The sequence below is a fragment of the Scylla paramamosain genome, chromosome 6, assembly GCF_035594125.1.
Source record: "Scylla paramamosain isolate STU-SP2022 chromosome 6, ASM3559412v1, whole genome shotgun sequence".
In the NCBI taxonomy this organism is placed as follows: Eukaryota; Metazoa; Arthropoda; class Malacostraca; order Decapoda; family Portunidae; genus Scylla; species Scylla paramamosain.
In genome coordinates this window covers 35,166,997-35,181,996 of record NC_087156.1, presented here as the reverse complement: position 1 = coordinate 35,181,996, position 15,000 = coordinate 35,166,997, and the positions used below count along the sequence as shown (strand labels likewise).

The window sequence follows — 15,000 nt, the reverse complement described above, 5'->3', positions numbered from 1 at the left end:
GAGAGAGAGAGAGAGAGAGAGAGAGAGAGAGAGAGAGAGAGAGAGAGAGAGAGAGAGAGAGAGAGAGGATGACACAGGCCACTTTATACCTCTCTTACTCATTTCTTATCACTTTTCTTAGTCCCAGCTTAGCGAAGTGCCACCCACTCTCTCTCCTCCTCTCTTCCTCATGCACCCCGTCTCCTTCCTTCCTCAAAGCTGCTCACTCCTCCACTCATGCATTCTCTCCTCCTCCTCCTCCTTCTCCTCCTCCTCCTCATACTCATCATCATCATCATCCTCATGCTCCTCTTCCTCTTGCTCCTACTTTTCCTCCTCCTCCTCCACCTCTAGTTAACTTCTGCAATCCAGCAATCACTGTTAACTCCTGACTACAAAGAAATGGTGGTGCTGATGATCGTATAACTGAATCAAGTCTCTCTCTCTCTCTCTCTCTCTCTCTCTCTCTCTCTCTCTCTCTCTCTCTCTCTCTCTCTCTCTCTCTCTCTCGTTCAAGCTTCTCTGATATTGTTTCTCATATTTTTTTTTTCTTCACCTCTTTCTCCTCCTCCTCGTCCTCCTCCTCCTCCTCCTCATCTTCATTTTCCACTTTTCTTTTTTTCTTCTGCTGCTGCTGTTCCTCCTCCCCCTGGTCCTCCTCCTCCTCCTCTTCCTTCTCTGCTTGCTCTTCCTCCTCCTCCTCCTCCTTCCTCCTCCTCCTCCTCCTCCTCCTCCTTTTTTATCACCTTTTTGCACGACCTTCTTCTCTTCTTTTATCTCCTCTTTCCATTTTCCCTCTAGACGCCCTCCTCCTGCTCCTCCTCCTCCACTGTCTCCTCCCTTTCCTAATCCTAAGCCTAATCCTGAATCTAATCCCACTTCTATTCCCACTACTGCAAGTCCTTCTTTCTCTTGGTTTTCACTTCATTCCCTTCTGCCTCATGCTTCCCTCCTCCCCCACGCCTTTCTTGCAGCTGCTCACCCTCTCTCTCTCTCTCTCTCTCTCTCTCTCTCTCTCTCTCTCTCTCTCTCTCTCTCTCTCTCTCTCTCTCTCTCTCTCTCTCTCTCTCTCTCTCTGGGAAAGCGGTGACTAGTTGTTAAGAAGACAGACGAAATGGGAAATTCTAAAGTGTTTTCGACCAACGTGAATGGCCAAGGTCAGAGAGAGAGAGAGAGAGAGAGAGAGAGAGAGAGAGAGAGAGAGAGAGAGAGAGAGAGAGAGAGAGAGAGAGAGAGAGAGAGAGAGAGAGAGAGAGAGAGAGAGAGAGAGAGAGACAAAGGAGCCATTACGAAAGGTTCCTACGAGGTGCTTCCCACGCCTACTTAACGCCCAATCCTTAGCAAATGCACGCAGGCACTGGACGCGGCGGCGACGGCGGGAATGTGAAACGATGGACGATAAAGTTGCGCAAGGAAGTGAAGTCATATTGTACGAAATGTTTCATGTGTGGGAGCTGTGCATCTATGAATTATTCGTGCCTCCACTTATCGGGTCCCTAGTTCTTATTATTCACGGAGCTCTTAATATGATGCAGTGAATTCTTGTGCTAATTCTTCTTCGTTTTTTTATTTATTTATTTATCTTTTTTTTTTCTTTAGGTGTTAAAATTCATTGGACTGTGATTGTTTTTAAGGTGCCGATGCATTTCTTTACTATTTTTGTTCTTGTTGTTACTCTTGTTATTCTTGTTCTTCTTCATCACCATTATCATCATCGTCTACTTTTTCTTTTCTTTTTTTGTTGTTCTTGTTTTTCGTCACCTTTATCGTATCGTCACCATCGACTTTTTCTTGTTCTTGCTATTCTTGTTCTTCATCATCATTTACTTTTTTTTTGTATTCTTGTTCATCACCCTTATCAGCATCATCATTATCATTACTATCAATGTTGTTGTTATTATTATTATTATTGTTGTTGTTGTTGTTGTTGTTGTTGACGCTGTTGTTATTCTCTTTCTTTCCCCTGCCTTTTTATGAACCCGGCCGTTGTCCAGCACCTCCCTCAGCCACACCAATTACAAGACACATTACTTGCACTTCACTCGTGACTTTTGGCACAGAAAGACCCACGTAATGGATTTCTAACATACGTATTGGGTGAGGGTTTTAGAGAGGCAGTCCCTTGCTTTTCCCTTTGGTGGATTATTACTAAGTGGATGCAACGCTGCTGTATTCACCTCGTACTACTTTTACGCTCAAGGGAGACGGCGCTTCTTCTCCTGGTAAAGATTGGCAAGATTTATTTCGACAACCATTCCTTATGAGATTTATAGTGTGCATAAAGTGTTCTGTCCGTGAAAGTTGAGGAGCTACATGATTCACGAGGCAGATGTGTGCGACACCACTCATGAGAGAGAGAGAGAGAGAGAGAGAGAGAGAGAGAGAGAGAGAGAGAGAGAGAGAGAGAGAGAGAGAGAGAGAGAGAGAGAGAGAGAGAGAGAGAGAGAGAGAGAGAGAGAGAGAGAGAGAGAATATCAAGATTTAGACAGAAATATAGAAAAGACAGACAGGAAAGACAGACAGACAGACAGAGATAGATACAGAAAGACAGAAAAGACAGACGGACAGATAGACAGACAGAAACACAAACAAACATACAAGCACAAACAAAATATCACACACACACAAAAAAAAAAAAATTATCCATTACACTTAGCAAAAAAAAAAAAAAAAAAAAAGAATCTGATGCTAAAACCCGCATTGCAGTATTCTCCACAAACACACACACACACACACACACACACACACAGTCAACAATCCCATAAAATAACAAAACTAATATCCAAATTACAATAACGCCATATATCATTCCAATTTCCATAGGATTCACCTGCCAACAGCGTGCTTCATCACCTGCCTATCGCCCGTAATGAATGTGATAAAAAGCAGCACAAATATCGAGGGGAAAGGGAAAAGAGGGGAGAGAAATATAACTACGCGATAAGAGAAAAAGATGTAGTGATGCTCGAGATTATGACACTGAAAAGGGGACAAAAAAAGAAAAGAGAAGAAAAGAGAGGAAATTAAATGATGTGTAAGGAAAGAAGTGGGAGTGAAAGAAGAGTAAAGGAAACGAAGGGAAGGAACGGAAAAAAAGAGAAGGAAAGAGGAAATTAAATGAAAGAAGAGAAAAGAAAGGAAATGATGACGAAAAAATGAACAGGAAACATAGTGAGAGAGAGAGAGAGAGAGAGAGAGAGAGAGAGAGAGAGAGAGAGAGAGAGAGAGAGAGAGAGAGAGAGAGAGAGAGAGAGAGAGAGAGAGTACTAATGGTAGTTCACTTCATCGAGGAACAGCAGCTTCTTGGCTTCACAGGCGTGGCTTCCCATTCATCCCACGCGGGTTCGTGGAAATAATGCTCAGCTCTTCCACCACTTTTATTTTGATGGGCGATTTCGGTCACCTTTTTTAGTCCCCGTACAGATTCATGAGCATCATTATTCCATTCCCTTCCCACGCCTTTGTCCATAACGCTGCGGAACACTGCTGCTGGACTGAGGCTACTACTGCTGCTGCTGATGATGATGCTGACAGTGCTATTGCTACTGCTGCTGCTGCTGCTGCTGCTGCTGCTACTACTACTGCGTACTACTACTACTACTTCTACAAATACGTACTATTATTACTACTTCTACAAATACGTATTATTAATACTACTTGTAAAAATACGTACTATTACTGCTGCTTCTTAAACTAAGTACTACTTAGTTCATATATTCACAATTATATGAAACACACTACGTGTGTTTCATATAATTGTGAATATGCAGATGATTTAAGGGCACCGTTCCTAAGTGAGCTTTATAATCAAAGTGATTTTCTTTTAATCCAGGAGCATGGTTTGTTTATGAGTCAGCTTGATTGGTTTTATGGAGTGGGTGAGGGTGTGAATGTGCACGGGGTCAGCGCCATGGAGGAGGGTCGGCTGGTGCGGGGTAGGCCGCACGGCGGAGCAGCCATCCTGTGGCGTGACTCCAAGCGGTTTCGTGTCACTCCTGTACCTTATGAATCCAAACGATTGTGTGCTGTTCGAGTTCATTTACCAGAACAAACGGGTTTGGTGATATGTGTATATATGCCCTGTGATGATCAAAGAAGTGACCAAAATGTGAATGAATATGTAAATATACTGAGTGATATAGCAGTTCTTAGTCTTAGTAATGATATAGATTTTATATTAGTAGGTGGTGATTTTAATACTGATTTTAGCCGTGTTACGCCCCAGACACGGGCCTTTGTTAAATTTATCGATGAGTACAGGTTTTATTGTTGTGATAATGATGCCTTATCCACAGTTGCTTATACTTATTGCAGTAAAGGAAATAATTTTAAATCCCTGATAGATCATTTTTTGATATCAGACAATATATCTAACTTCCTTCAGACTTATACTACTATTGATTCTGTAAACAATCCATCAGACCATATAGCTATAAAGTGTGTTTTAGATGTTACTATTTCTTATAATGTGGAAAATATTGAGCATGAGACCTTCGAGCGCATATGTTGGCATAAGGCAAATACTGAGGATATATTAAGGTATAAAGAGTTAGTCACTGGATATCTGTTAAATGTTCCCCTACCGGAAGATATGTTAATGTGTAGAAATAATATGTGCACCCAGCATGAAATGGAAATAGCAGCATTTTATGATCATATCACCAATGCACTTATAAAGGCAAGTAAAGAGTGTATACCAAGGACAAATTGTGGGAGAGTTAAGAAAATTGTGCCAGGCTGGAATGATTGTGTTGAGGGTTATTTTCGCACTGCTTTGTTTTGGCACAGGTTATGGGTAGACAGTGAACGACCTCAGCAAGGTCTCATTGCCGAAATACGCCGTACAACACGTAAATGTTATCACCAAGCACGCAAGATGGTTATAAAGCAAGAAGAGTTAATAACTACAGAGAAATTAGCTGAGAGTTTGCAGGCTAGTGCTTCTGGTAGACAGTTTTGGAGATCTGTAAGAAACAAGGGAAAACAGAAGAAAAAAACGCCTAAGGCAGTTGATGGAAAACATTGTCCTAAAGATATAGCTGATTTATTTAAAGGAAAGTTTGAAGAGCTTTACAACAGTACCTCATACGATACAAATGAGATGGATAGCTTAAAATCTGCCATCAACAGTGTAATTTCTTGTCAGAAAAATAGTAATGAAAGTATACTCTTGATTACGCCTGATGAGGTGCGTCAAGCACTGCGGAGAGTGAGGCCTGGAAAGGGAGAAGGTGAGGGTGACCTGATGTCTGACCATCTCATACATGCTGGTGATGTGTTATACGGACACTTGTCTGTACTGTTTTCAGCCATGTTGAGGCACGGTTTCTCTCCCCACAGCATGATGAAAGGGGTTATGATACCGCTTCCTAAAGGTCGTTGGGCAAATCTTAATACCAGTGAAAATTACAGAGCGATTACTCTTAGTAGTTTGATGAGTAAAATACTGGATAATATTGTATTGATGAGAGAAAGGGATAAACTATTGACCAATGATTTGCAGTTTGGGTTCAAAGAAGGAACATCCTCTACTATGTGTACAGCAATGGTGAGAGAAACTGTGTCTTATTATGTATCTAAAGGTACAACTGTTTATGGGTTTACTTTAGATGCAAGCAAGGCTTTCGACAGAGTTAATTATTGCAAATTATTTGATATTCTATTGAAACGTAATGTATGTCCTCTTATATGTAGATTATTGTTAAACATGTACGTAAATCAAAAACTAAGCGTAAGATGGAATGACTTACTGTCTAGTACATTTGAAGTGAGTAATGGAGTCAAACAAGGTGGTGTGATCTCTCCTATACTGTATTGTGTTTATGTAGACGGGTTACTCACGGAATTGCGAGACTCTGGCGTTGGCTGCTACATGGGTGGCACCTATGCAGGAGCCTTCGGGTTTGCTGATGACCTAAAAGGTCTAGCACCAAGTGTTTTTGCTCTCAAGAAGATGATAAGCATCTGTGTAGATTATGCATCGAGATATGACATTGTGTATAACGAAAAGAAAAGCAAATTAATAGTTTTCCACGGTAATAAAAGAAGTAATATAATTCCTAATGTAGAAATTAATGGTAAAACTATTGATATTATGGAGGAAATTGTACACCTGGGAAATGTTTTAGGAAGAAATATTTTTAAATGTGATACTTCTAAATGTGTGACTGATTTTTATCGACAATGTAATTCATTTTTATCCCGTTTTAAGGGTGGACTGTCACATGTAAGAAATACTTTGTTTTTAAATATTGTTCTAGTTTTTATGGTAGTCAACTTTTAAATGTGTGTGATGGTAGCATGGAAGCGGTGTACCGAGCGTGGAGGGTTGCAGTGCGTCGAGTGTGGAAGCTGCCCTGGACCACACACTGTAGTCTGCTTCCTCACATTGCTAATGTTATGCCCCCAGAAATGTGGTTCGCAAAACGGGAGATTGCTTTTATAAACCAAATATTAACATCAGACAATATGGTTATAAGAACAATAGGAAGAATGGGGGTTTATGGAAGACATTCAATAATGGGCAGTAATGTAAGATATCTTTCATACAAATTTAATATGAATATTGGAGACATCAATAAGGTTTGGACGCAGCTGCAGTGTGACCAGTACGAACTTGCACGGACTGGTGCACAAATTCGTGAATTGTGTTTGATGAGGGATAGATGTGATACCACAATCTTAGATGTAAGGGAAACTAAGATGTTGATTGATGCTTTGTGCACCGAGTGACGTCGGATTCAGTATGATATTGTCTAATTTAGTATAAATTTATGTCTTTTTTTTTTTAATAATTAAATGAAATGTTTTTCTTTCTTTTTAGTTTTAGTATGTATTTTAGTTTGTGTACACATCTTGTGTGAATAAAGAATATTGAATTGAATTGAATTGAACTACTACTACTACTACTACAAATACGTACTAGTACTACTGCTTCTAAAAATAAGTACTACTACTACTACAAATACGTACTAGTACTACTGCTACTACTACTACATTACTACTACTACTACTACTACTACTACTACTACTACTACTATTACCACTACTACTACTACTACTACTACTATCAATGCTACTACAGGTAGCATTGCTACTGCTCTGGTAAACTATTTAATACTACCACCACACCACCACCACCATCCCTACTACTACTACTACTACTACTACTACTACTACTACTACTGCCACCACGAATACCAACGCCTGTCCCCCACTTACAGCTAACTAGACAATGAGCAGCGAGCACAACAAGGGAAGTATCGGGCTCTGGTAATATCTCTGCTCTGGTTAACTCCTCGGGGACGGCGCGATAAGGTACGACCGAGAGAGAGAGAGAGAGAGAGAGAGAGAGAGAGAGAGAGAGAGAGAGAGAGAGAGAGAGAGAGAGAGAGAGAGAGAGGTCCATTATGCAGTGTTACGTCATCGCACGCCGTGAAAGGAATGAGGAAGAAGGAAGAAAATAAGGGACAGAAAAGAGAAGGGAAGATATAAAGGACGGGAAGGGAAAGAAAAAACACCAGGAAGGAAACAAGGAAAAGGAAAGAAAAGCAAAGGAAAAGTAGAGAAAACGGAAGGAGAAAAGAAAATAAGGAAGAGGAAGATCAGGTAAAGGAAAGGAAGGAAAGGGAAAGGAAGGAAAAGTAAGGTAAAAGAAGGTAAGGAGAGGGAATTAAAGAGAGGGGAAAAAAGATAATTAAAAAAAGAGAGAGAAAGTAAGGCAAGAGAAGGAAAGGGGAGGGATTGAAAGGGAAGAAATGGAAGTGAAGAGAAGGAAGGAAGGAAGGATGGGTGTGGGAAGGGAGGAAGGAAGGGGAGAGCAAGGGAGTCATGGCCGGCGGAACAAAAACAATACTGGCTAAATAAATTCCCTGGTTAGTTATGGAGGGGGAGGGAAAAGGCGCGCTAATGAAATTTTCCTCCAATTCTTATTAGTTTGTTACGATGATATTAATAGTAGTAATGATAGTGACAATAATAATAATAATAATAATAATAATAATAATAATAATAATAATAATAATAATAATAATAATAACAACAACAACAACAACAACAACAACAACAACAACAATTACCATTATTATTTTTATAACCATAATCACTACAATTGCTATGATTATCCTTATCATCATTCTTTGTAGTAGTAGCAGTAGTAGTAGTAGTAGTAGTAGTAGTAGTAGTAGTAGTAGTAACAACATTAGTGCAATAACGTTTGTAGTAGTAGTAGTAGTAGTAGTAGTAGTAGTAATAGTAGTAGTAGTAATTGTTGCAGAGATATATGTAGAACTCTCTCTCTCTCTCTCTCTCTCTCTCTCTCTCTCTCTCTCTCTCTCTCTCTCTCTCTCTCTCTCCCCCATCCCATACCCATCCATACCCACAGATCCACCACCCACCCACCCAGAAACACCATCCACACACCCCACATCCACCCCCCTCCTACACACACACACACACACACACACACACACACACACACACACACACACACACACACACTACACAGGAAGCTTACACGCGAGAAGAGAAGAAAGCAAGAATTAGTCAAGCTGGAGCCGCGCAATGTGACGATAATGTGTTCAGTGAGATGGGAAGAGGCAGTGAACGCCCCGGTAACGCCCATCTTGTGGAGAACGTAGCTGCTGCAGGCGATATGACACTGAGTAAATCAACATGGGCGAGGACGGCAGGAAGGAAGTGAAGGAGAATGTGTTCAGAGGCATGCAACAATGTACCCGAGAGAGAGAGAGAGAGAGAGAGAGAGAGAGAGAGAGAGAGAGAGAGAGAGAGAGAGAGAGAGAGAGAGAGAGAGAGAGAGAGAGAGAGAGAGAGAGAGAGAGAGAGAGAAATTTTCAAAGCCGTAGGGGATAAAAGATCAAGGTGAAAGGAGACAGGATATGGAAGAATGAAAACAGGAAGAAACAAAGGAAGAGACGAGGAAAAAAAGAAGAAAAGAAAAACACACACACAAAGACGGAACACAGAGACAGCGAGAGAAGAACAAGAACAAGAAGAAGAAGAAGAAAAAAAAGGAAGTCACAAGAAATCAGGAAGACTCACCGACACTAAGAATAAAAGGGAGGAAGGAAAGACGCGGAATGAAGGGAAAGAGAAAAGTTATCGCCCCGAAAAATACAACTTGAAATCGTGTAAAGTCAAAGGTAAGGGACGGAAAAGGAAGGGAAAGGATCAGGAGAGGAGAGGAGGGAAGAAAGGAAGGGGAGACATGGACGGGTGGAGACATGGAGGGAAGGTGGAAGAAAGACGATGGGGAAGATATGGGGACAGAGCGGCCATGGATGGGGAGGCTGAGGAAGAAGGAGACGGGGATACGATTGTTGAGAGAGAGAGAGAGAGAGAGAGAGAGAGAGAGAGAGAGAGAGAGAGAGAGAGAGAGAGAGAGAGAGAGAGAGAGAGAGAGAGAGAGAGAGAGAGAGAGAGATGTGGGGAAGATAAATGTGGCGCGGCTATATGGTGTGTGGTGAGGAGAGGAGGAGGTGGAGGAGGAGGAGGAGGGAAGGCAAGAAGGAAGAATTGGGGCCGGCTATTCTGGAAAGAGAGGGAAGAGGCGAGGCGGGAACGGGGCGGGATGGGGAGACGAGGGAGGAATGGAGGACAGGGTTGGGGCGTGTGGGGCGTGGGTTGCGTGAGTGTGAGTGCAGGCGAGCTGGAGAAAGGTTGACTTAGGCGGGGCGGGACAGGGAGGGACGAGGTGGGGCTCAGCGTCAACAAGGCGCGGCATGCTGAATAAACACACCGGGAGGAGTTTTGGAGAACAGGAAGACCCGAGGCGTATTTACTGGGGAGACTTTAAGATTGCTCTTCCCGCCACTGCTGTATTTCTCCCGCTTTCTTTTTCTTTCTCTTCTTTCTCTAACATGCAATTAACCTTGTTTTCCGGGTGTTGCAGATAAGCAGTGCTGCGGCAACTCCTGGTGATTACTAAACTTACTCCCCTCCCAAGGAAACACCACCACCAGTAGTAGCTTCGTATAATAATTCGTATAATAACTCTTTGTTCTATACTTTCACTATAAAATGTCCATGCCTTCATTAACTACAGAGTACGAAACATTCTCTTATAACTTTCGTGCAGGCATATTGTTGAAAGGATAGGTGGGCGGAGAGAGGCCTTGTTCTGTTGTCCCACTCCTAGTTTACCTATCTGGTAGTAATTCAGCAGATACCCTTGTTATAAATCCAGTACCTCACAGTACCTGCTCTGACATGATCTGTGTTATCCTCCAACTGAGGCTGATCCTTCCATCCTTTATACGGCCTTTTCTTCCCCTCCTCCCTTCTCTTCCCGGGTGTCGGTCCATTCTTCCCGCTTTTAACGCCAAGATCACTTAATCTTCTCCATAAGAATAAAAATCACCCATCTCTTTCTTCCTCTCTTTCACACACTCTCGAACCATAACTTGATTCAGTCGCGTTAAGCCTTTGTCACCTCTCCTTCACTCGGTCATATCTTACCTTTATCTCCCTCTTTCTCTCACTGCCATCGAGCTCCTCATCACACACATCTCGCCTTTCATCTCTCGTCCCTCGGTCTGGCGTCAGCACTCGTCACTCAAGTCACTTCACCTTCCATTCCCACCTTCACTTTTTTGCTCTCCCTTATCACTTTTAACATCATTCCCTGTATTTTATCTTCACTCTCACTTTTCTCCCCACTTCACATTAATCACTTTATCCTTTTGTATTTATCCTCCTCTCCACCCCCAGCCCAGTCCAGCCATTCACCACGCGTCTCACCCTCATCTTCCTCAACCTCTCACATCACACTCGCTATTTCCGATGTTATCCCTTACCCTCCCCCATCATTTCTCACTGCCACTTCAAGCTCTCATTCGTTACGCTTCCCTCTCCCTTTCTCATCACCCTTCGCTTTAGTCCCCCTCGCCACGCCACTAGGAAGCTACCAGCCTATCCAACATTCACACCCTCCTCCATATCTGTAAATTCTTAGGCATTAGTCAGACGACAGTCACCTTGCACCACCTCCATCCACGCGGAACAGTGCTCGCCAAAGAGGGAAGGGAGTGGCGGGCTCAGGACAAGGGCGGATCACTGGTAAAAGAGAGCAGGGAGCGAAGAGAGCACGTCAGGTAAAGACCGAGGTTTGGATATGTTTCGGGTTGGGTAAAAAAAAATACGTACAGACAGACATTAGCAGGATTAGGACACAGTTCGAATCAAAGTAGGGAATATGGGGAGTGATGTATAGAGAGAGAGAGAGAGAGAGAGAGAGAGAGAGAGAGAGAGAGAGAGAGAGAGAGAGAGAGAGAGAGAGAGAGAGAGAGAGAGAGAGAGAGAGAGAGAGAGAGAGAGAGAGAGAGAGAACACCGCAACGAGACAGCAATTCTGAAATATAAAGAAGAAAGGAAAGAAAGCAAGAAAGAAAAGAAACAAAGAAAGAAAATAAAAACAGAACGGAGGATAGGGAGAAAATGGGTGATAAAGATCGAGGGAAATAAAACAGGACAGCGAAACAAAATAGTAGTACGAGAAAAAAAAAAAACGGTACGAATCAAGACAAGAATGAGAGAGAGAGAGAGAGAGAGAGAAGAAACGAAGACGATAAAGAGCGTCGGGTGATAAAAACAGAAGAAGAAGAAGAAGAAGAAGAAGAAGAAGAAGAAGTAGAAGAAGAAGAAGAAGAAGAAGAAGAAGAAGAAGAAGAAGAATTAAAGAGCTGGTGAAGGAGTCCGCGATGAGTAATAGGAAGAGGAAGGACGAGCACCAACAAGAGAAGAACGATAACAAGGAGAGAAAAGAGAAGCATGGGAAGACCATAGAGCGAGGTATGAGAAGAGAGAAGAAGTAAATGAAGAGGAGGAGGAGGAGGAGGAGGAAAGAAGGGTCAAGCAAGGAGAGTGATAAGGAGAACGTGCCTCCTTACTCCCTCCTTCTCCTATTCCTCTTTATCTCCTCCCTCCTTCCCTCCTTCTTCTTGCCCTCCATCTTATCATCCTTCCTCTCCCTTCTTTTCATCCTTCTCTGGTATCCTTCCTCTCAATTCTTTCCCCGCATATCTCTCCCTGCCTTCCCCTCCGACAACCTTGCTCTCTCTCTCTCTCTCTCTCTCTCTCTCTCTCTCTCTCTCTCTCTCTCTCTCTCTCTCTCTCTCTCTCTCTCTCTCTCGCTGGCCTTCCTTTTCGCACTTTTATCCCTTTCTCTCCCTCCCTTCCTTCTTTTTCTCAGTCTTATCCTTCTTTCTCTCCCTTCCTCCCTTTCTTCCTCTCCCGGCGACCCTGTCCCCCTCCCTCCTTACGGCTGCTTCTCTCCTTCACGCCTTAATCCTTCTCTCCATCCTTATCCCGCTCCACATGAGGGGAAAATAAAAGCTGGACAGAAAAACCTACACCATTTTCCGAAGCATTTTCCTTCCCAAGCCTTCATTTCAAAGTAAATCGTTCCCCTCCCCTTGCCCCGCTCAGACTTCTTCCCTCCCTCAATGAATCCCCATCTCCCGTCCCTTAAATAACCAGCCCCTTCCTTCCTGTCCCTTTCTACGTCCCCTTCTGCGACCTCGCCTCGATTTCACCCATTCGTCCCCAAGTTCTCCCCTCCTCCCCCAAAAGGAACCGGACTCAAAGTGCTTCCCCAACTTCCCCAATCCTCCTCCTCCTCGCCTTCCTCCTTCTCCTCATCCTCCTCTTCCTGTTTATTTCTTTTCCTCCTTGCCTTCCCTCTCACATCGTCTTCCTTCTGCAGCCGCGCGCTAAATCACCCCACCAACACGTCCGCGCCGCTGCCGCTGTCGCTTCCTCCTCCTCCTCCTCCTCCTCCTCCTCCTCCTCCTCCTCTCTTCCTCCATCTCGCCAAGCTTTTCCCAGCCAACCCAACACACCATTCTCTTTTCTGCTAGAGTACACAACTCCCCTTACCCCCTAACACACACACGGAGAACACGGCACGGACATAAGGAATGGGGACAGGGAGGTTGAGGAGGGATGAGTGTGTGAGTGTACGTACCCATGCTTGTACCATAAGTATTAAATCGAATTATGGGTAAGAGGTTTTGGTTTTGTCTTCTCTCTCTCTCTCTCTCTCTCTCTCTCTCTCTCTCTCTCTCTCTCTCTCTCTCTCTCTCTCTCTCTCTCTCTCTCCAGCAACAATCGTATCCCCGTCTCCTTCAGGATCCACGAACTTGATAATCTCGTCAATAGAAGAGAGGGAACCTTGCGAAAGGCAAAACATTATTCTTTCAGAAATCGTTTACTGATGAATGCTAGTAAAACTCCCGTATATTCACAGGTACTCGTTAGTTAATTTCTAAAATATCACTTAAAATCAACATACACTTCAACATCAGTACCATCACATTCGCTATACATGTGAAAAATCTCGGTCTGTATATGCACCGATACCTAGTATTTGATAAACATATTAGAGAAATCAATTAGCGAAATCAGTAGGAAGGTAATGGGCACTCTTATGCCTATTAATAGAAATATGAACAATTTTAACCAAACGACACGCACTCGCACACAGTACAATATCTTGTGTTGAGTATTTTTAATTATTGTAATATGATATCGGGCACTACACATACAACACTACTAAGAAAAATACAAAAAACTTCAAAATTTCGATGCCAAAGTTGCTAACGGGAAAGCCACTTATTTTTACATAACTGCAGTGGCTCACTATTGAAGACAAAATAACATACGATACAACAGTAACAGTCTATTCTAACTACTTGCTGGCTCTGTCGACTTTAAATCAAGTCATTACACGCCAACAAAACAATCTCTATGTCGCAAAGGTAAATACTGACACTGGAGGCAGATCCCCTCTGTCAGAGGTTCAAGTATATGGAATGACCTCCCACCGCATGTCACAAGGGCCACTGCCCTACCAGCATTGTAGCTGACACTAAAAAATGTGCTTCTCAATGAATAATAATAATAATAATAATAATAATTCTACATTCACATTTTTTTTGTTTTTATCAGTTATTGTTTTATGATTTTTTTTTATTGTTTTGAGATTTTTAACTTCTCTTATTGAGTTTAAGTCAACTTCGTTTTAATCAAACCGCAATCTTTGTTTCTACGACTTTACTATCATTTTCATTGGCATTTTTTATATATCTTATTCAAAGGATTATTTTTTATGTACTTCGGTGTTTCTTTTACAATCTTAATGGTTGCCTTGATTCTTTTGTGATAATATAAAGTTTTTCATTGTAATAAGAATAACCACTAAATGAAAAATAATTTTAATAATTCTACATAATTAATTATTATAATAATAATAATTATTATTATTATTATTATTATTATTGTTATTATTATTATTGTTAGAAGTAGTAGTAGTAGTAGTAGTAGTAGTAGTAGTAGTAGTAGTAGTAGTAGTAGTAGTAGTAGTAGTAGTAGTAGTAGTAGTACTACTCTGAACTGTACCTTATTTTTTGTGCTTTTTACCTTTAATATTAACATACTTTTATATTTACATAATATTATAATCAAGCGCCGTATGACTGAAGTTTTTTTTATCACCTCTCTCTCTCTCTCTCTCTCTCTCTCTCTCTCTCTCTCTCTCTCTCTCTCTCTCTCTCATGGGAAGTATCGTTCGTGGTCTCCCTTCCTCCTCCTCCTCCTTTCCCTCTCACTCTCTCTTCACCACCTTCAATAATTAATGAGTCGAAGAATTAAGTGGGCGGAACCAGATGGCGGGGGTCCAGCTGGCCTCTCCCTCATCTAAAGCCGTCACCCTCAACCACCTCTCTCTCTCTCTCTCTCTCTCTCTCTCTCTCTCTCTCTCTCTCTCTCTCTCTCTGTAGGGTCACACATCGCCCCAGGAACAAGCCCATTCATAGCCAGGTGAACAAGGGCAGCACAGAGAGCGCACGCCTTTCCGTAATTGTCTCTCACTGCCCTAGGATACAAAGGAATGTCCAAAGGGAGCCTGCAGCCAGTGTGTGTGTGTGTGTGTGTGTGTGTGTGTGTGTGTGTGTGTGTGTGTGTGTGTGTGTGTGTGTGTGTGTGTGTGTGTGTGTGTGTGTGTGTG

General features: G+C 42.4%; 1 protein-coding gene across 3 annotated transcripts in view; it reads right to left on the bottom strand.

The window, feature by feature from the left end:
* Positions 1-15,000, bottom strand: part of LOC135101658 (calcium-dependent secretion activator-like) — a 503,368-nt gene that overhangs the window by 346,474 nt on the left and 141,894 nt on the right. The gene's annotated exons all lie outside the window — the stretch shown is intronic.